This window comes from Rattus norvegicus, chromosome 12, assembly GCF_036323735.1.
Source record: "Rattus norvegicus strain BN/NHsdMcwi chromosome 12, GRCr8, whole genome shotgun sequence".
NCBI classification, from domain to species: domain Eukaryota; kingdom Metazoa; phylum Chordata; class Mammalia; order Rodentia; family Muridae; genus Rattus; species Rattus norvegicus.
In genome coordinates, this window is record NC_086030.1 from 40,239,972 (window position 1) to 40,262,218 (window position 22,247).

The window sequence follows — 22,247 nt, forward strand, 5'->3', positions numbered from 1 at the left end:
AAAGATGGAGACTTTGAGGTCCAGTAAACCCCATCTAATGCCTGTCCCCCCCCCACCCACAGATTTCCAATAGGAGACCTCCCTATTCAGTTTGGCCACTGGGGATTATCAGCCACCCCTCCTGGGTCTCTTTTGAGTGGGTGCCTCATAGTCCTTGGCCTCTGAGTTCCTGAAGCGAACCTGTGCTTTGCCTGTCTGGACGAGTCAGCTCTGTAGGAGCCAAGACTAAGCATTAAATGCCAAGCTGGAGAAGTGGCTCAGTGGTTAAGAGCCCGCCGTGCTTGCAGAGGACCGGAGTTCGTTTCCCAGCACCTACATTAGGCAGTTCACATCCACCTGTAAGTCCAGCATTGAGGAATCGATTCCTCCGGCCTCGGCACCCTCACTCACGTGCACAAACCCTCCCACACATCGGATGTTTGCTCACACACACAGATACACAGCCTCTTAAAGATTAACGGATAAAAAATATGCCAGAGGTGAATTTGTCTCATCTGAAGGGACACAGTTCAGGACACCGTCTGAAACCGCGGGTTGTATCTATTAGCCCTGTGTGAGCTGTGTATGCAAGCCAAGGATGGGGTTTCATTTTTATAATCCAGCCATGGCAAGGGATGAGCTAACAACAAAGCCAGATGATTGTAACAATGTACCTTAAAGACGTGACAGCAGGCTGGGGCAATGGCCTAGCCAGTAAGCATGAGGGGACCCATGGGAGCCCAACATCATTAAAAGCCAGGCGCAGGGCATGATGTGACCCCAGTGCTGAGGGTGGATGGAGGCAGAAGGGTCTGTGGGTTTGCTGGTCAGGAGGTATAGCCCAATTAGCAAGCTACGGGTTCTAGGAGAGACTCGATCTCAGAAATGATGTGGACAGTGACATCGTTCTTGATGAAGCACATCCTGAGGCCTGTGCACATCCACTTGCACATGCTCAGAGTTTTCTGACGCGTCCCTTGTCTCTCAGAACACCTCATTGCTGTATTCTCTTATGATCTCGGATACCGTGAGATGGCTGGGTGCTTGCTCAGCGAAGGGCAGTGAGTAGGAGTGATTCATGGCTGGCTTAGGGTCTAAGGGTTCTGTGAACACAGCACTGCCACTCTGTGCATCTTGAAAACCAAGATGGCTACCAGGCAAATGGCGGGTGGCTTAACACATAGAGTATAGAAACACCAGAAGACGTTCTGGTGCCACTTCCTGGCTGGGACAGAGTATGGGCGTTGTGACAGTTCACGTGACACTAGAATAATACATCGTTTCGAACTCGTGAACTGTTTATTTCTGGAATTTTATCCGTTATTTTTGGATGGCCATCGATGGCAGTCTGATGAAACCATGAAAAGCAAAATCATAGATACCGTAGCTGTTTTTCCCACAGAGGGCCATATGGTCTCCGTCACGGCTACTCAGCCTTGCCACCGCAGAGGCGGTGTGCACACTAAAAGGCATGGCCGATTGCCAGTAAAACTTTATTTACAATGCCGGATGAGGTGGGGTTGGCTCACAAGCCAGAGTTTCCCCAACTTTTGTTTAGGGTGTCCCTCACCTGCCCAGAGATTAGTCTTAAAATCTGTTCGTGCATCGGGCTAGGGAGATAGATAAGTAGGTAAAACGCACCACGTAAGTGCAAGGGCCTATGTTCTGGCCTGTTATCCCAGAGCTGTAGAATTGAGACAGGAGGATCCCTGGGGCTCGTTGGCTAGCCAACCTCGCTGAAGTGGCAAGGACCACCCGTGAGAAACTCTGCCTTAAATGAGATGCTGAGCAACTGAGGACACCTGATGTCAACTTCCGGTCTTCACACACGCCCGCACAGACACGGAAAACCTATGCACACGATGACCTTAAGTGCCCCCCGCCCCGTGGCTGACAAACATGGGGGCTCCCTTCACCTCTGACTCCCGTGAGTGGTTTTAGCCATTCCAGCTGACTGAAAGGCAGACTGGCGGCCTGAACCTCGCTCATCCGGTTGTTATGTAAGTGAGGTGTCACTTGCCTCCCAGTACCAGATCTGGGTCCTCACCCAACAGATTAAGGAAGTAAGCAGCATCTTTGTAGGGTGTGATGAACTCACACTTGGCCAACCCCAGCACCAGGCAACAGGCGCTCCGTGAGACTTTCTCAACAACCTAAGGACAGTGACTCCCAAGGACACCCTCCATGTCTCTGTAGGCTCTGGTGTGTCCAGGCCTGGCGCAGGACAGGTGCCCAGTAAACACGTTGGGTACGAGAAGGGTAAATGACCCACCCGTGTGTCGGATGGGCAATGCTCTTAACAGGTTCATCAGCTGCTTCATCAGGGTGAAACTTCACAGCCCACAGAGCCAAGAGCTGAGGGTCCCGAGTCAGCAGATGTCGGGCTGCCGAGATCAAGACCGGGTCTTATACAACCCAGGTTGATCTCGAGCCTCATATGTGTTCAAGGATGACTTTGAACGACTGATCCTCCTGCCTCAACCTCCCAAGGGGCACTACGGGCATTGTCCCATTATGGATTATGTGAGGCTGAGGATGAAACCCAGGGATGTGTGCACAGCTGGCAAGCACTCGTGGGCTGAGCTCCATCCCCAGCTCCCACTTCTGGAGTTGGGCCACTGAAACAATGGAGCGGGTGGGCTTTGTTCTCCAGAGTTCTTGACATCGAGGAAGTGACTTTAAACCCTTTAAAGTCCTTAGGCTGCTGGGATAGCTCAGAAGAGGCCTGTCCCCACCCTGGCTGCCCTGACGAGATGGCCAAGGTGTTCGATTTTGCCTTCAGGAGAGGATTGAGTCTGCCTTAGTTATTTCTGATTGTGGAACGTTTATTTGTATTTCTAGTTCGGGACAGAACCCAGACCACCCACAGAGCAGACTGGAGGCTCTGCCTCTCAGCTCTCCCAGAGTTTCGCTTCCACCAAGTTCCAAAACCTACACTTCCATCCTGTGCCAGCCAGTCCAGGGTCCCCCTCTAGCCTCTCGTCCTCAGTGGATTGCTCTTAGGCACACACGTTAAAATCGTCACCTCAGACAAGCTAAATGCTGCATTGTGTGTTTTAGAATGAATGGGGATTTCCCCCAAGTTGACCCAATGTGCGATGTTCGATCTTACCAATAATAAACCTCCGTACCCATCCCCAGGCGGAGTGGGGTCACCAGAGAAAAGGAGATCCTGGGGCCAGCTCACAGAGCTCGACCAGAAGGAGGGCAGGAGCCGCACACTGGGAGGCCTTCCTAGAGTGCTTGACTTGTTGGTTGATTGGGTGGACACGGGAATAAGGATTTTTATTTACAAGCCCGTCAGACCTGAGCTTAGTCCCCGGGACTCACTTGATGGAATTCCAGGGGGCTCCGACTTTTACAAGCAGTTTTCTGTCTAACATGTGCACTGGGACACACATGTGCCCCTCCGTGGGTTCACGGGATAAATTTTAATTTAAAAAACGTTTATTAAAATGACTATTCAAGGGTCTGGGGAAAGTGGTTCCTCCTGCAGAAGCATGAGGACCTGAGTTTGGATACCAGCACCTGATTGAAAGGCAGGCACGGTGGTGCATGCATATGGCCCTAGCGCTGGGGGTTGGGGGGAAAGGAGATAGGTGGAACCCATGTACTTTGGTTTCAGGGAGGGACTGTATCAAAAATAATAATAGTAATAATAATAATAATAATAATAATAATAATAATAATAATAATAAGGCTGACAGGCCTACAAGATGGCACAATGGATAAAGTCCTTCCTATGTAAACCTGACAAATCTGTCCTCTGGCCTCCACGCATGCGCTGTGGCATGTGCTCCCCCCCCCATCATGTGCACACTAATAATAATATCAGGTGAGACTGATAGAAAACACAGACTGACAGGGACTTCTGGCCTCCACATGCATGCGTACATGTGTATACATCAGAACATGTGCACACACACGCATCTGTGTGTAGTCCCAGCACCTAGGAGGCTAGCCTGGGCTACATACTATCTAAACAATAAACTGAGCTATACCAAAACAAAAAGGACTGTCTAGTATAAGGCACGAGTAACAGCAAAGAGAGGGAGAGGGGGTTGCGGAAGGGGCCCAGGGTGCAAGTGTTCCCTGCAGGGTGTGACACTTAAGGATTGTCCTGCTGTTTGGGGTACGGTCTTACCTTTGTTTTTTGAGACAGGGTTTCCCAGTAGAGCCCTGGCTGTCCTGGTAACTTGCTCAGAGGTCTGCCTGCCTCTGCCTCCCGAGTACCGAGGTTGATTTCTCCGGGTTAACACTGGCTAGATTCTCTTCCACGGATCCACTGGACCAAGTTCTAGTTCTACTCAACCAGACCTCTCAGGAGTTCCATCCAGTCCCACACACACAGCCGATAGCAACACAGGCCTATGTCCCCTGTGCCCTCAGAGGTTTGGATCCTGCCATCTAAATGCAACTATAGGAAAAGAAGATTCCAGGCCTGTCCGCTTGGGGTTGCCGAGAAGCGTTTGCCAGGAGCCCCAGAAACCTGGCCCTTCTCACCCTTAACGTTAATTTAAAAATAGAGAAAGCGTCACTTGGAGGCTCGGGACAGGGCTCAGTTGGCGAAGTGCTTGCATGAGGACCTGAATTTGGATCCTTAGGGCCTGTGTAAAAAGCTGTGCAGAGTGGTGTGTGCAGTCCCAGCACCAGGGGCGGGGGAGGGGCAGAGATGGGAGGATCCCTAGTTCTTGCCAGCCAGCTAGACTGTTCAGGGGGGACCTATGGCTTCTGCGAGATCGTGTGACTTAAAAGAATAAGATGGTGCTCAACCAAGAAGAGGACCTGGTGTCTGTCAACTCCTGGCTTACACACACACACACACACACACACACACACACACCCCACAAAGCAATGATCTGAGGTCACCTGCCACTGTTCGTTTCTTCCCTCTTCCCCTCCCAGGTCCAGCAGGACACCCGGCCCTTCACGAAGGAGGAATAGTTTTTACAAGTAGCTTCTGGAGCAGGGATGGGCTAAGCGGTTGTAATTTCTCACAAGGCTGTTTTTATAGAAGAAAATCGAGTCAACACTCTGGAGTATACTCGGCTCTTTCCAGAGATGGGAGAATTAATCAAGCTACAGAGTTCGCTGTCTAAGGCACGCAGGGCGGGAGGGCCTCGTTTCATCAGCAGATTGGCTCGGGGAGGCGCGGATGAAAGGAAGGCCGGCCCTCTCCTGGTGCCTTAAATATTGGCAGGCGGTGGGGTCGAGATGTTTCCTTTTCTTTTGTTGTTAAGGAAAGCCATACAGATAATTAATGCTGCTGAAAGGAGCCCGCTCTGCTGGCGTCTGCCAGGCTGGGCTGCCTGCCCCCCCTCCTTCAACCCTGCAGTCTGGGATCTTCTAGGGAGAAAAAAAAAGTGAAGCCCCCAGGGGGACTCTGGCAATTTACACGAGCAATAAATATCGTCCAGAGAGCAGACAGGACCAGCCAGGGCGTCATAGCTACAGACATTTGAGGGGGGCGGGGGGACTCAAGTCACAGTGTACGCCAGTGAACTTGGCCCAGGGAATGCTTAACACCATCCAGTCCTGCATCTTCGCACAGCTCTGGGGTGTGGCTGTCACACAGTGATTATTTGAAAAGGTAGGTGGTCACCAAAGCCCAGGGAGGGTAGGTACACAATGGGTTTGATGGTTGAAGGTTTTTATTGTGCTGTACCAGGGTACCAGGGTACCAGGAAAATCGTTACCATCCCTAGATGCTAGAGGCAGCCATGGGTCATGTAGTCCTGGATAGGTCTGCTGTCCCCGGAAGTCCTGTGTGTGCCTCAGTGTGCCCAGAACCACATACAGCAGTTGTGAGCCCTGGTCTCGAACACTTCCCGAGTTCTAGTCACTCAAGTTTCACTAAGTGTGGGAGGGACTTTCGCTGGCTCCATTGTACAGATAAGGAAACCGAGGGTGAGATCCTAGGTCTAGCTGGAATAGGAGTTGGAGTCAGAACCAGGATTGGAGCCTGTTCTTCAAAACTGATGTGGGGTGAGGGCATGGGAGGGGCAAGTGGGAGGGGATGGCGGGGTGAGGGAGTAATGATGTATGTGCACGCTAGTCAGCACGCTGGCTTGTGTGATGTAAAACTAACCATTCAAAGCAAGCACCCGAGACTATTAGTGCACTCATGGTGTCGTGTGGTTGTCACCTCTGGCTCATTCAGAAGCTCCTCTCCTGATAGTTGACCGTCCTCAGAGGGAAGCTCCTACCCGTGACCTGTCCCCTCTGCAACGTTGTGGAGGTTCACCTCCTACAGACGTCTGGCAGTGGAACTTGGTGGCGTCTTGACCTCTCTGCACCAGCCTCTCTCCTTCAGGGCTGTGCTCTCAGGGTTTCTGGGTGCTGTAACATGCGTTGGCACCTCATGCCTTTTCATGGCTATTTAATATTCCACGACTAGATCTTGTTCTCTCCTTTTGCTGTGGCTGGCATTTGGACCAGGTCCCTGTGATCAGCTGTTTGTAGAAGAAACTGGAAACCCGTAAAAGTTTCTGACTCAGCCTGATGTTTTAGTGCACATCTATACTCTGCTCTTGGGAGACAGGGGAATCAGTTTGGGGTCATCTCCAGCTGCATGGTTTAAGGGGTTTAAGGCCAGCCATAAACCCCTTATAGGCGATCCCCGCCCCCACTTCACAGCACTCAGACACTTCTGCCTATGAGACCAGGGGCTTCTCTCCCTCTGTCTGCTGACTATGAGGACCTTGACAGGAAGCCCGGGAGTCAGAGAGGGGGCTGCAGACATCTGAGCCATGTCCTCATGGAATTGTTCTGTGCTCTCAAGGCCCACTCTGCCCCAGTCCCATTAGACTATTCTCTTCAGCTCTCCACACCCCCAGCTCATGAGATCGGTGGATCATGGAATGTGGGCAGACTTCAGCGAGGCTCAGCACTGGGCTGTGTGCTGTCCTCAGTGGACACCAGACTTCCGTCCAGGGTCTGAAGGGGTGTCTCCCGCACCACTGACCTTCGGAATGTGTGACTGAGGGGTGGAGCTGCTGGGCCTGTGTAGGGCCACCACCTTGCTGCTCTTGGGCCACTGCGCCAGATGTAGGGAGTAGTTCCTGAATGGGTGACATCAGAGAGGGACATTGCAACACCACTTACACACTGGGACCCTAAGACATTTCATCAAGGTAGAAGGTTCCAGAATGCTGGTCATCAAGTATCAGAAGCCGGCTCTTGTACCCAGTATCAGGGTATCCTCCTCTGTGTTTTGATCTCCCCATCTGAGCACTCTGATCCACTATAGAGCCATCCTGCAGGGTAGAGCATCCCCACACTCCTCTGGAAGCCTGAGTCCCCTCACAAACGTGTTCTCACAGACCCGGGGTCAGTGTCTGCTGGGTCCTCCCATAGGAATGTCAGAACTTGCTCACTGCTGGCCAAGCTTCCCGGCCCCTTCCTTGGATGAGCCCACGGGAGCTCCCGGGTTTCTGGCTCACCCACAGGGGTCACCTTCTATCCATGGTTCAGACATGGTTCCAACCCTGGAGAGTCCTTTCACACCCCTGAATGGCAGCCTTGAGTTCAAAACTCTCCCTAGGAGGGCCTGGGTCAGTACATCCAGTCCTGTGTAGTCCTGACTGTCCTGGAACTCGCTCTGTAGATCAGGCTGGCCTCGAACTCATAGAGATCTGCCTGCTTCCCAGATGCGGGGATTAAAGGTGTGCTGTGCTGCCACTGCTGCCACCATCTACACTTTAATACTTGCTCTCTCACACTGGCTCTGGGTCACACGGGGCAGCTGCTGTGGGAACCAGGCTGATTGCAGCTATAGGAGCCTCAGCAACTCTGCTCCCAGGAGCCTACCCAAAAGAACACATGTGCACAGAGTCCTAGAAGCAATGACCACACAGTCAGAGGGTAGAAGTGACCAGATTTCCTGTCACCCCCTGAATGGATAAGCTGAAGGAAACATATTCCAACAGTGGAATAGTATTCAGCCATAAAAAGTATACAATAATGCTCTGTTCTGACACACACACACACACACATATACACACACAGAGACATACACACACACATATACACACACATACACACACACTCGATGCTATAGGCAGAAGGTAGGCTGGTTATTACATGACTGCTTATATGACATGTTCAGGAAAGGGAGCGCCACGGCACAGACACGGTTTAAAGGCTGCAGGGCTGAAGAGAGGGGGAAGGGAAATGAATGCTTGCTGCATTGGGGGTTCCCTTTTAATTCTATAATTGCCGTATAAAATTTTAAATTAGCATCCAAAATAACGAGTTTCCTTATGACCTTTTAAATCCAGACTCTGCCTGTGACAGAAACCACGAGGTATTTGTTCTATCCCCATCGGTCTTCCTGAGGCCCTGGATTGTTGGGGGTTTCCTTTTGGGGTGGGATGAGAATGTTCTGGAATTAGAGGGGATGGCTGTCCCATTGTGAGTGTTCACCATCACCAGGTCAGACTTTGAAATATTAGTGTTGGTGAGTGCCCACTCTCCGACGGCCGGGCCAGTGGAACCTGAAGCTGTGCCCTTCCCATTAGGCAGAAGGTTTAAGGCAGAGGATGGAGATGACCGGTGATTGACTTTGGTACAAATCCATCTTCACATGTAGAGGAGACTCAGAGTTGAGGTGTGGGAGACCCTGAGGATAAAGGTGAAGAGCACTGGGGGTGAGAAGGACGGGGTTCGAGCTGTGGGTTCAAGGTCAAGCAGGCAGACCTTGAATAGGAGACGTCAGGCAGGAGTTCAGCCTGAGCTCCTCTCAGGCTGAGTCCCGCTGCCCCAGTGTCCACAAGAAGAGTGTGTAGCAGCGCTCAGGACAGGGCCAGAGTCGCCACACCGGCCTCGAGCGAGGTTGCTGATAGAAGGTACAGCCTCCCTGGGGGCTGGAGGTCAAGGCTAGGAAACCTCTGGGACTTGGAAGGTGCCCAGGTTATCAAGCCTGGCCTAGACCTCTTCATGGGTCGACTCGGTGCTTCTGAATAACAGGCTCATCCATTCTGCTAATAGGTGTGCAAGGCTCAGAGAGGCTGTGAGACTCACCTGAGATCACTCAGCCAGAGCGGCTGGCTTCAGTCTGTCAGGAGTCTCTTCTTGGGACTAGAAAGGTGAACGCTGAGGCAGGCATGACCATATAGGACTATCATCCCAGTGCTTTGGAGGTCGAGGCAGGAGGATCAGGAGTTCAAGGCCAGCCTGGGCTACACAGTAAAACCCTACCTCAAACAACAAACAAAAACTCCAGCTTTTTTCTTTTTCTTTTTTTTATGGAAAAAGCCATCTACAGGCTCACATGATGATAAAATAGTCCTCAGAATGCAGGTGGAGCCTAGCCACCGCCACCTTCTCTTGTCCCTCTCTGTGCCTTTAGACCAACAAGCCCAAAACATCAGAGACCGAGCTTAGGAGTGTCTGTAGGCCCTGGCAGGGTCTTACCATTATCTTTTGTTTCCTACCACGCGCGTTGAGTTTTCTTTCTCTTTTCTGTCTGATTTTTAAAGTCGTTGCACTCTAATGGAACCCACGCTCTGATTGTCTGCATTTCTTTCATCAGTGAAATGGGCCTCCTGCCTCTCCCCTCCTGGAGGAGCTCAGTCCTGTAAACTAGTCAGGATAGATGGGGCCTGCTCCAGTGGTTTTTATGTTTCTATTGGTTTTGGTGTGTGTGGCAGGGGGTGGGATAGTGGTGCACATGTGTACACATGTGTGTGGAGGCCAGAAGTCAAAGTCAATCAATCTCTCTCTCTCTCTCAGAGATGGGGGGGTCTCTCGATGACTGACGCCAATCTGGTTGGCCAGCAAGCCTCAGGGGTCAGCCTGTCTCTGCCTGCCCTAGGCCTGCAGACACACACTGAGGTGTGCTTAGCTTTTTACCTGTGTTCTGGGGAACTGAACCCAGGACCTTGGACTTTCCAGGGAGACGCTTCTCCAACTCAGCTGTCTCCCTAGCTCCAGTTTTCAGTGTTTTTAATGTGAGTTTTAAAGTGTAGGTTCGCCCCTGGAACCTCTAGGATCAGCCATCTACACACTCCTCCAGGTCTGGGGCAGATACACCAGCCTCTGAGCCTCAGTTTACCCTTTTATGAGTCAGATTCAGAGTTGTTTTGCATGGTTGTAATTGAGATGCTTAGTGTTAAATGTTGGGTCGAGCACGCAATAATTGTTGACTAGAACCTTCTCTGTCGACCTGGTGATTGGTGCTGTGAGCCTTCCAGGGCAGGACTGTGTGAACGAGCTGTCTAAAAGGATAAACAGCCTGGACTACCGTGGTGGGGGCTCCAGCTGCCAGGACCCCTGCTCTGCTCGCTCCCTACCCCCAGTGTGGCCACTCTGGGCCCACCACTACCAGGAGGGGCTTGGCATGAGGGCCGGCAGATGCCAGCCTCAGCTCGCGCGCAGATGTATCTGCCAGTTTCTGACGGGAAGACGTGATCTGGGAATCGCTCACTTCATTGATAATTAAATTCAAATTAAGAGAGATTTGCATTTATGAAATGCCTGTTTGACAAGGTGTCACTGTACCATCCACTACTAGGGTGCTTGAGAGCTGACGGGAAAGGGGGGGCAGCCATGGGAGGGGCAGGGCAGCAGCGGGTCACAGCTCCATAGGGAACACACCACAGGGTCTCTGCCAGGCTGTTTAATGTCACCAAGTCCCATACCCCACCCCTTCAGCTGCCCCCAGGGTCCGCCTCTGGGTTTTACAGCTGTAATGAGACTACGAATGCTGGGAGGAACCCCCACCCCTCACCCCCATGCCTGTTACCCTTCCCAGTGAACGTTAGCAAGGAGATCCAGCTCACCTCTGGGGACTTTGGTGGTGACCCTGATTGCCAGGCAGGCAGAGTTGCAAATCCTAGTCTTCCCCTCGCTTATTGAAATGCTGGGTCTTTGTATCCTAAGGGTAGTTCATGGCCCTACAGGGGACCCCAGTGGGATCACATGCCTTCAATAGATCTCTTGGTCCTTCCTCCCTTCCTACCTCCTCCAGAGGTGTAGTTGTCTCCTCAAAAGACCACGGGCAGAAAACAAACAAGCATTCCTTACCCCATCTACCCAGGTTCCCCCACAGACCTCAAACTCCCAAAATGGCTGCTTGTGAACCACCCATCATCCCTAAGTCCATCATCTTCCAGAGCTTTCTACACCATCTTTCCACTGAAGGCGTTCTTCCTCACCTGGTAGTACTTAGGGTTGAACCAGGGCTGCATGTGTGGAAGAGTTCTTTGTGACATAGAAAGAGACATGGGTGGCTTTATTTCCCAGGCCATTAAGACAAGAAGTGCTCAGCTCCGGGCCTCACGGCCAGCTGTCTTCCTCCTGTCACCTCTTCCAGCCTACTGTGGTAGTTGTATCCAAGCAGTTCAAGGCAGCCTGTGCCTGCTGGCTGAGGGGTCTGGAGAAGTAGGGTGAGCTGGAGACATGGGGGGGAGGCTTTTCTTTGTGATCAGTATAAGGGGACTCCCGGAGCCTGCGTTATACCCAGAGCCACATCAGAGTCCTTGTGTGACCTCCAAGGCTCTGTGGCCTTTGGCAGGTTCTGCCACCTGGAGGACCCCCTCATAGAGCAGCATCCCATCTCGTTATAATGGTGTGACAATTTTGTGGCTTTGTTTCTCGGGAGCAGTAAGTGGGGAGGGGGGACCTCTGGGAACTCCCACATGGTTCAGGTGACCACTTTCAGTTTTCAGTGTCCCCTCAAACGTTGTGAGGGTGTGACCTCCAAACCTTAAAGTTAAGATTATTCTGTTGTATCCCATACGTGTGGGTTGTGTGCACAGATGCATGTGCACATGGGGGGGGTGAGTACACGCGTGTACATGGAGGCCCAAGGCTGCCTCACAAGCTTCTGGTCACTCTCCACCTCATACATGGAGGCAGGATCTTGCACATAGACCCGAGCTCATTTGTCTAGTCAGCCAGCTTTCTCTGAGGGTTCATCTCTACCTCCTGTGCTGAGATTGCAGGCTGGCTGCCACCCCCACCCACCCAGCGTGTCTCATGGGTTCTGGGAGTCAGAACTCTGGTCCTCTTACTTGTCCGATGTTTTCATCCCCTCAGTTGCTTACCCAGCCCAGAGATTATATGTAAATCCTATTTCCTCTCAGGTGATGACAGGGAACTTAAGTTGGCTCCATTTCTTTACATATACACTCTCGAACACGAACACGCACGCACGCACGCACATGCGTGCGTGCACGTATGCATTCATGAGCATGCATACTTCTTGGTAAGGATGCTTCCTTTAGCACTTGAAAGGACACCGTGGTGTCTAGGGGACAGAACACTCCTCCAGGCCTCAGTTTTCCCGTCTCTGAAGTGTGTGCAGTGTGTCTCCTTGGGCAGAGTAGAATCACAGCAAGGAGGATTGGCCTTTCCTAACTGTCCCCATGCTCCCCTTGGTCATTTCAGCCTTTAAGAAGCCAGTGTCAACCCCATATTACAGGCAGGGGAAACCGAGGCCCAGAGAGGTGACATGAAGATCTTTAAGCCACACACCCGGTAACAGATTTGGGCTGACTCAAAGCCTGGAGCCCCCAAGTCCTGGACCCTCAACAAAATGTCAGGGTCTAGCCTCACACAGTGTTCCCAGTAAATGCTGACAGTAAAGACCACAGCAGCGGTGGCACAGCAGTGGCAGGTGGCGCTTGCAGAGGAAGGATGGCTTCCAGATAAGAAGGCACACACCAGGCCCAGCCCCGAACTGAGTCCAGCCAGGTTTCCAGGGCAGCACAGCACCTCCACCGGCACCCGCAACCTGCTATCTCTGAAGCCAGGTGGAATATTCTAGCTCAGGGTGCGGTGGCATGAAGTATCGCCCGCCTGAAAATCCCCCTATATCTACTGTGCTATCTAATTACTGCATTAGAAAAGTCTTCAGACCATGTATTGAACATTATAAATGGGAATAAGATGGTTCTGGTAATGGCTTAATAAAGCAGGTAAGGCAGCCCCGACCATCTGCCGGGTCCTTGGATGGCGGCCAGATTGATCCGTCAGGGAGGCAGAAAGCTGGGACCGTGTGGGCCCCTGGAGCACTGTCTCTCTGAGGGGCCTTAGACTCCATTCCTCTTCTTCTCCTGAAGCACTGCTCAGGCCTTCTGGGTAAGCAGCAGTCACCAGGTTGGATGGAGAACTGTCAGTAGCCAGTTCTGCCTTCTACAGCCGTTAGCTTCTGACCGGCTGGCTGGGATGGATGGAGGGAGGGAGAGCTGGAGGTCCCCATGACTGAGGATGCATGGACCCACCGTGGTGGCAGTGGCCAGGGAAGATGGTGGGCTGTGCGTGGAGAGAGCGCCCGGCAGTCACGGGGCCTGAAAGTAATGTAGCGAGACTGAGTACCGGCTCTGTACCGGCTCTGTGCCACTGGTCTGTCGTGTGCCCAGGAAGCTGCTAGTGGAGTCGAGTCTCTGGGGCTTCCTGTGTATGTGGCGACATGCGCTGTGGACTGTCTGCTTCCACTCCTCCCTTCCAGGAATACTTAATGTCGTTGTCCTTCCCCATCTCCGTGCCTGGTTCCTTCACACACCATCGTGGCTATTGGCCTGTGGACTTCTTCCCGCTTGATCTTGGTTCTTGCTTAGAACTGGCGTTCCCCAGAGAGGCCCCGAGACATAGTGGGCACATGATGCACCACATCCCAAGAAAGGAGAAAAGGATGTCCCTAGGTGCTCTGCAAGGTCCCAACCCCACTCTAACTTCTTGACCTACCCAGACTCCTGTGCGGGTATTAGAGGTCAAGTTCCAGCACACCCAGAGCCCCTCCCCAGGCCTGGCATTCTCATCAGGCGTCATCCTTGTCGTCATGGCGACGGGGGCCCAGGGCCCCAGAGACGGGACGCAGAATTAATGGCAGCGCCGGGTAAAGGATTCCTGTCTGGGCGAGCTTGATGGATTACGTTGACGAACCATTTGTCATACTGTAATTGTTCTGGCAAATGTAATACCCACTAGTATAAACATCGCAGTGCTTTGCTAATAAAACCCAAAATAGGAAGAGAAAGGATGATACAGTGCCGTGCTCACTTAAAGAGACAGCGCCTCCGCTCCGAGTGGGGCCACGGCTCTTCCCTGAGGTATTAGCGCCAAACAGCGGGTCCGCCTTCTGGGCATGCGCAGTGTGGTTACTGGGTTGGCCTTCTCTCACCTCCTTTGCTGTTCTTAGTGGCCATAAGGTGTTCCCAGTACAGTCTGTTTGTGCCAGGCTTAAGGTTGCTGCCTCTGAAGAGCCCTCCTGGACTAGCCTTCCCTGACCAGCCAGTCAGTCCTCTAAGCAATGTTGCCTTAGGCTCCTCGGTGCTACACACAGGAGGTTCCTGGGACTAGAATGAAGGTCCAAGTGTCTCCATTTCTCTACCTCTCCAGCGATTACACAGTAGTGTCTGGGACCCAGATGGTGCCTAATGGATGCTCAGCGAGAGCTCTAGTTGAGCACATACATGAGCCCATGCCAACATTTCAGGACCCCATACATTGTCAGGAACCATCTGTGGCTCTGGGCCCCGCCCACCCTGTGTCCACATTCACCCACTGTTGCTACCGTTTCCCAAATCCCCAGCTTCTCCCAGATGTCACCTGTCTCAGGTAGCTGCACCATGCAAGGGGAGAATTTCTCAGGAAGGGAGGAATTCCTCTCATTTTCCATAACTGGCTACTCATAGCTGCAAGAGAACCGGGAAGAGATCACCACTCCAAGTTCAAGTGTCCATACCTCAACTGAGCTGAGTCTTAAAGAGGTAGCAGGATCCACAGGAGAGCAATAGGGTGGGTTACCACTAATCCAAATTGACTGCTGTCCTCGGAAGATGAGGCAGCCATGACACAGACACATAGAGGAATGGCATCCGAGAATATCGAAGATATCTGTGCTGTGGGACAGATAGTGGTGCTACACAGTGTAATGCAGTGTGCTGACACCACAGAGCCAAGGACTTGGGATAGCTACAGCATGGACATTGTGTCATGTGTGACTTACCATCTTTGTGGCTCCTGCTTGGAATCACTCCCCTTCTGGTACCGAGCTAAGTTGTGTCTGTCTGTCTATCCTTCTTCTTTCTGGGCTGACTTATTTATCTGTGGTGCTGGGGATGGAGCAAGGGCCCTTGTGGGTGCCAGAGAAGCACTCTGCCACTAAGCCAAGCCACACACACACTACAGCCCTCGACTGCAGTCAAGTCTGAAGCAAATCTTTTTGATGGACCTAAGAAATAGATACCGTTAATGCCTAGGCAACGATGCCCACCTACAGTGTGTAACAGTCTCAAGGTTCAGAGAGGGTAAGGCATTTGTCCAAAGTTGCACAGCTTGCTGGCTGCTGTACTGGTGTTTGAGTCTGAGACCTGTTCTCTTCACCGCTCCTCCCTAGACCTACCCAGACCGTGATTAGAACAGGGCTATGTTGTTGTGGCTGTTGTTTCTTTTGCTGGAAATATTTGGGGAAATAGACCTTTATCATGGGGACAGTCTGTGCTGTGTAGGGTCATCAGCGGTGCCCATACTCACTTCCTCCTCATAAGATGCCAGTAGCATCTGTTGGCTTGTGATGAGTTTATCTGTAGGCACCGTCCATTGTCCACCACCTGCTTGGACCAGGCTTGGTTCCCTGGGGCCTCTTGGCCACACACACGTGGGATGCCCTGTGGCTTCTCAGGTTTGAAGCCTACGCCCATCCAGTCTGTAGATGTGCACCTGTACGATGGGGAGGTTATTTGAAGAAAGGGTTCACAGTGCTTTCCTTTGCCAGTTGGAAGGGGGGCCCCCAGGTGGCCCAGTTCCCATTACCCTCTACCTTGGGAACAACAGGATGCATCTAATGCCAGTTTTTTGGCACATGGCTATGTGTCTGTGCCTGGAGCCTAACTAGTCCCCATTTGCAAAGTGGTTTCTGGAAACGAAAAGAATTCCTTGTTTAGTGTGTGCCAATGTTTGACCCCCCCCCCCCAGGGCTGTTTCTATAAACAAAGCCCAGGCCTCTCTCTGCTGAATCCCCAAAGCAGGACCTGCATGGTCATTTTGATGGGAAGTCCTACTTGTGGGTTCCCATGACACTGATGTACACAGTAAGTGCTTAATTATTCCTCTATGGCCAGAGGCAAAGCAGCAAGGTTAAGGCATCAGCTTTCTCCTCTGTATATGCCCCCATTGTTTGAATATGTTTTATGACAAGATCATAAAATAACTTAGTGGCTTTAATTTAAAAAAAAAAGCCTCCTCTGTAACAGAAAATTTCAAAACAAAAATGTACCATTAGCTTGACACACCGGAGCTTGTCCTATGGAAGCCACACAGTGGGTGAGGCCCTGTGGCCTTGTTGAGACGCTCCCAGGTAACACTGGGCTGCTGGCTTCTCGGGCTACCATTTGCCCTGCCTTTGGGGAGAGTGGGGGCGAGAACATGGAAGGCAGGAAGGCAGCTAAGGAACAAGGGCCTCAAAGCCTCTAGCTTGCTTCTGCTTCTGTCCCAGCTAGGTGGCAGAAGGCTAGACCACACGAATCTTGGGGACTCCCCAGATCCCTCCAGACCATTGAGCAGCAGGACAAACCTTGTGGAGTGGCGTGATGGAGGCCGAGGGGAGGAATTGAATTTTAGCAGCTTTCGGGGAAGCAGGTATCTGGATCTGGAATGAGGGCTGCTTTTCAGACTTATGTGGGTTTGTTGTTGTCATTGTTGTTGTTGTTGTTGTTGTTTTAATCATTTGGTAGTGGGTTGGCAAGTCATCTGTCAGTCGTGTGGGGGAGGGAAGACCTCCACACCCAGCCTCGCGTACCCCTCTATGGTCTGAAGATCTCTGAACTGATGCCATCCCATCCTGGAATTGGGTGGTTTTGGTATTTTGGGTTTTTTGTTTGTTTGTTTTGTTTTGTTTTTTGTATTTGTATTTTTTTTTTAATTTTCTTTTTTAATTTTTTTTTTTTATGTTTCCAACTGACTGGGGTCGGTGGGAGGAGAGACCAGCGCCTCCCCCCATGTTCGGAGTCCTGCGTAGTTTCTGTCTCTTGACCTTTGAATGCATTTGAACGTAAGCAGCGGTAAAAAGATGAAGAGCTATGACCGTCATTTCACACGCCGGCTATACTAACCGGTTCCTGCCCGAGCGCCGGGGGTTTTTAAATTGGCTAATGCGGAATGCTCGCTGAGCTAATAATAATTCAGATTACTTCTGTCAGCTATTCCGGTTTCATGGGTAATTTAGTAGTTGAATAAATTTTTTTTTTTTTTTAAAAATTCGTTCGTTACCGCGGCCTGCGATGAATCAGTAGACGGTTTAACATTGGCAGCGGCAACTGTAAGAAGATTTAAATCGCTACTGGAAAGGATTTGAGTGAAGGTAATGTTTTATAATGTTCTAAGCCATATGCACTACTTTCAGGCCTCATCAGTTTTACATTGATTCCTAGTGAAGTGTTTAATTGCATCGTGAATGCTATATAATTCAGTTCTTTCTGCTAATATGGTATATATCTCAAAGTGATATACAGCCCTGACAGGGGGAATTCACCCGCTTGTGTCTGGGTTTAGGAAGACAGCGGGTACCGGGTGCCTTTGGGGGGGGGGGGGAGCCGTGGAAAGGGTGGCCCCTCCCCTCCCCGCCCCCGCCCCCACCACCATGGGGTCGGGGGCCGGTGGCTTGGCTCCATCTCCCTGAGACTTGAAGACGTCGTTGGCACATGCTGGGTAGGTGGTGTCTGTCACCAAGGGGCCCACCAAGGGGCCACGCCAGCCCGGATGGGTCAGGGGGTGGGGAAGTCCTCTCAGCTGTCTTGACATGATGGCGTAGAGCTTTGCCTGGAGCGAGCTGGCAAGGCCCGCGCGCACGCTGATGGGCCACTTGCAAGTGGCTGCCGGGCCTTCTGTTGTCTGTTGTCGTCTGTTTAAGCATGTGTTGAATATTCTCAGAGGGCTCTTGCTCCATGGGGAGGTGGCGGTGGTGGCGGCGGCGGCGGCGGCGGCGGCGGCGGCGGCGGGTGTTTTGGGGTGGGGGTGGGGTGGGAGACTGGCATGCACACCTCAGGAGGGCGACTTGAGTCGTGTCAGTTGTGATGGAGACCTCGAGGGACCTGTGGACCTGGCACAGTTGGCAGTTGCCATGCAAGTATGGGGGCTTGAGTTCTCACCCCAAGAATCCACACTAAAAAAAAAAAAAAAAGTCTGTGCGCCGAGGTGGTACCCACTTGCGAGAACAGCGCCAGGGAGGCGGGACCAGAAGCCCCTGGAGCTTATTGGTCAGCCACTGTAACCGTGTTTGTGATTTCTAAGACGGAGAGTGATAGACACCGAGTGCTGACCGCTGGCCTCCACGCACATGGGCGCCCGCGTATGCTCGTGTGTGCGTGTACCACACGCAGGGAGAAGGTGGCAGATGGAGTCCCACAGGAGTCGCCGGTGGTATCTAGTCATGTGGATCTGAGCTCAGGGGGCACACACAGGAATCCGTGTTCTCAGAAGGGGACAGGCAGCCCACATCTCCAGCCACATGTCCCCAAGGCTGCTGGAGATTGCTCTCTTTCCCTCACTAAGCTAGATCTCCGGATTTCTGCAGAACCCTTCATTTTTAAAGAAAAATTCAAACATATACACCATCCAGGCCAAACTAAATACAGTATGTCTGTGGGCATGGGCTGCGTCAGCCACCTGTTTGCCGTGTCTGTTCCCGGACAGGGCTCTGCTGTTAAGGCAAGAATTTTCTTTTTTCTCTGTCAGCTGACAATGTACACACTGTTCCAGACAGGACAGGCAATTCAAGGAGGCCTGCCAGGCTGGAGATGGGTCATCAGTGTTAGGCATGGGCATGCCGTGCGCAGGGTGGAAGGAGGCCGAGTTTTCCCTGCCTGGCAAGTGGGAGCCGGGGAGGGCACTTTCTGAGGTAAAGACAAAAGGGACAGGCAAGGTGGGTGGGGCTCCAAGAAGTGCCAGTCAGGGCAGAGGGGCAGATGTACCCCGTAACCCTTTTTTTGAGTCTCAGGGAGCAGCCTGAGGCTGCCATGTCCCTGCTGGGAGTGCCTCTTCTGCTCTGGGTGACCAACCAGGAGACTCAAGATGAGACTCAGGACGCTTGCAGCCCTCACTCAGTTGATTACTGCTGTTTCCAGAGAGACAAGGGCGGCTAGGAGAGATGTCCCTGCTCTGTGTCACTTCTGTGTTTTGGGGAACAGATAGGCCACACTCAACTGTGTCTTGACCACCACAGGTTGGCTCAGCTGTCCCTGACCTGTCACTCTAGGCACCTGTTTGCCTAGATCTCCATCCTGCATTCTCAGACGCGGGGCCACCATGAAGAACATCACAGCCTGGCTGCCTCACAAACATGTCTCACCTCAGCCCCCATGGGGAGCCCAGACTCCAGGTAGTTCCTTCAGGGCCCCCTGCTCCTCAGTTCTCTCCAGCACAGGTATCCCTCCTTTGGGTCTTTCACAGCGATGTCCGTCATATCTAAAACATCCTCCCTCTATAAGGACAGAAGTCTCAAGCCCGACGGAGTGGCACAGCACTTGGGAGGCAGAGGCGGGTGGATCTCTGTGAGCCAGGCTGGTCTACATGAATTCCAAGATAGCCAGAGCTACAAACATAGTGAGACCCTGTCTCGGAAAAAAGTCAGAGGAGGAGGAGGAGGAGGAAGAGGAGGAGGAGGGGGGGAGAGGAAGAAGGGGGAGGAAGAAGAGGGAAAGGAGGAGAAGGGAAAGGAGGAAGGGGGAGAGGAGGAGGGGGAAGAGAGGAAGGAGAGGAAGGAGAGGAGGAAGGGGGAGAGAAGGAGGGAGAAGAGGAGGAAGAAGAGGAAGGAGAGGAGGAGGAAGAGGAAGAAGGGGGAGAAAAAGAGGAGGGAGAGGAGGAAGGGGGAGAGGAGGAGAGGAGAAGGAGAAGGAAGAAGAGGAGGGAGAGGAGGAGGATGAGGAGGAGGGAGAGGGGGAGGAGAAGGAAGAAGAGGAGGGAGAGGAGGAGAAGGAAGAAGAGGAGGAGGAGGAGGGGAGGAGGAAGAGGAGAGGAGGAAGGATGGTGGAATATTTATCAGACAGACCTGCCCCAGTGACCCTATTTGAGTTTGACTGGTCTACCCAAACCTTGCCTCCAAATAAGGTCACATCCTGAGTCTTGGAGCAAGTAGAAATGAAGGTCACTGTTCAGCCTGTCACACTCTAGTCAGAGGGACAGCAGGGCTGTGGTTGTGACCAAGCAACAGAGGCAGGAAAACTGTCATACCGGCTGGGGACTAAGGCATCTGTTGGATCTCAGTGATTCCGGTCACATCTGTCCCAGGACGGCAGGACCTTCAAAAGCAGTTGGTGCCTGTTTAGCCATCTGATCTCAGCCATCAGAAAGTGGCCTGGCTCCGCCCTCTGCATGGCGCCAGCACAATGTAATCAGAGCTGTCCTTTTACCTTGGCTCTCCAGGAAGGCCAGCCAGCTAACTCCCTTGCCGATCACTGTAACCTTGACGCAGAAGAATAGTTTCCCCATGCCCATGGAAGAGGGGCATGCAGTGTCTTATTTATGAAGATGTCCGCCAGGTGCATTTCCGGTTCCCAAGTTTGTGGGTGTTGCCAAGATGGAGAGACACGGGTGATACCTGGTGATTAGCAGTGGCCGTGCCTGTGGGTAGGGAGGCTGCCCAAGCCCACGGCAGAGATCATGGGTTGCATCCTGCTCAGAGGTGACCCACATGCTTTCTGGAGGCTGCTGGATCAGCAGACCGAACACAGACGTATCTGACATAGTGTGAGGTCAGGGGAGGCCGTGAGTTTGACTTGGAAGATAATGGGGGCTCTATAGTGTTGAGAGGCCCCAGAGCTTTAAAGCCTTGAGTTCGGATCCCAGCTCTGTCCTTTTTTGTGTGGCCTAGGCCAGCTGATGAGCAGGAAAACTCTTGCTGTTGGTTTACTTTTTTCATTCTTCTGCGGAAATGAGAACAAACCTTCCCCAAGCTCTCTTGTAGGTTAACATGAGAGAATGTACGGTAGTAGTCTGGGCCCTGCCCTGCGTCTGTAGCTACCCACAGGGCCTGGCCCTGCAGCCTACCCTTGCTCCTCAGCTGCCTCGGGGTGAAGGGAAAGGCATGTCTCAGTACTGGAAACATCTCCTGGGCTCCTCTGGGCCATGATTCTGAGTGGCCTTTCTCCTCAGAAGTCATTTCCAGCCTGTACCCCATCTGCCACTTGATTCATGCTCAGCTGAGAATTTAAAGGGAGGAGGGGTCAGTGAAGTGGCCCGGAAGTAAGGGGAACTACCATTAATCGAGATGACATGAGTTTGCCACGCAGCACAAAGTGGAGAGAGAGCATCAACTGCCAAAGGTTGTCCTCGGACCTCTCCACACGGATTATAGCATGTGCACACACGTGCTACACACGTAACTAGGTAACCATGAAACTGCGTTTTCTTATACTGCATGACCTCGGGTCCCTTGTTATCAGAGTTGCCTCCCCAAGCCATCAGAAGTTTCCTCCCTAAGGTGACAAGGATGCATGTCCCCAAGGGAGCCGTGCCTGTCTCCTGCAGGTGGGCTGGCCTACCTCAACTGCTGTGGCCACCTCACTTGCTAAACTAGACACGCCAACCACCTTGTGAAGACGTGTGGTCCCCAAAGTTCCCCGTGGCCAGGGTTTTGCAAGGCTCTCGGCTATTTGAGGGTCTCCTAGATTAGCATTTGGTATTGAATTAGCGCTCGTTTTCTCTAATACGATATAGAAGGATAATCACGTTAGCGACTTCCACAGCACATCAGATTAGACGTTTGGAGCATGTCCCTGCCTAGAAGAATGATAATGGGGGTTAAAAAAAAAAAAAAGATCAGCCAACAACCACCGCGGGCTAGCTGGTCCCCATTTCCACTCTCCAGAGCATCCCCTCCCTCTGCTCCAGCCCCCTGGTCCCCACAGAGGAGGGATTTCATTTTGCCCCAACATACATAGAAAAGAGTGTAAAACCTTAATAGGGCCACCCAATGAATGTCTGTCTAGTGGAGGGGCAGCTACATAGGCAGAGCCGAGGCTGTAATTAATAGCACTAATTACTCTCCTACCTCTGCCCTGGCCCACCAATCCCAAGACACCCGTCGGGAGCAGTAGGAATGGCTGTCTTCTGCTGGCCGCTGTCGCTGGCCAAGGAAGCTGGAGTGTGAGCTTGAGGCACACCTGTCCCATACCTGCCACTGCAAAGCTCGACTCCCACTTGTCCAGTGCTTTCTCCAGTTGGGCTTCCAGAACTGCCTGGGCTAGCTTTAATTAATAATTAATTAATTAAAAGAACTTGTTTCTAGAATGGCATCCCCAGGGCAGATCTCCTGAGCAGTGTTCTCT

At 52.2% G+C, this 22,247-nt stretch overlaps 1 protein-coding gene across 17 annotated transcripts in view; it reads left to right on the forward strand.

The window, feature by feature from the left end:
* Cux2 (cut-like homeobox 2) overlaps window positions 1–22,247 on the forward strand; it is a 199,902-nt gene that overhangs the window by 71,570 nt on the left and 106,085 nt on the right. Inside the window, exon 1 of one of the 17 annotated variants that reach the window (XM_039089259.2) lies at window positions 17,264–17,284. The exons of the other annotated variants lie outside the window; for them this stretch is intronic. The gene's annotated coding sequence lies outside the window, so the exon portion shown is untranslated. Of the gene's footprint in view, window positions 1–17,263; window positions 17,285–22,247 lie in introns of those variants that run through there. 17 annotated transcript variants of the gene reach the window in all.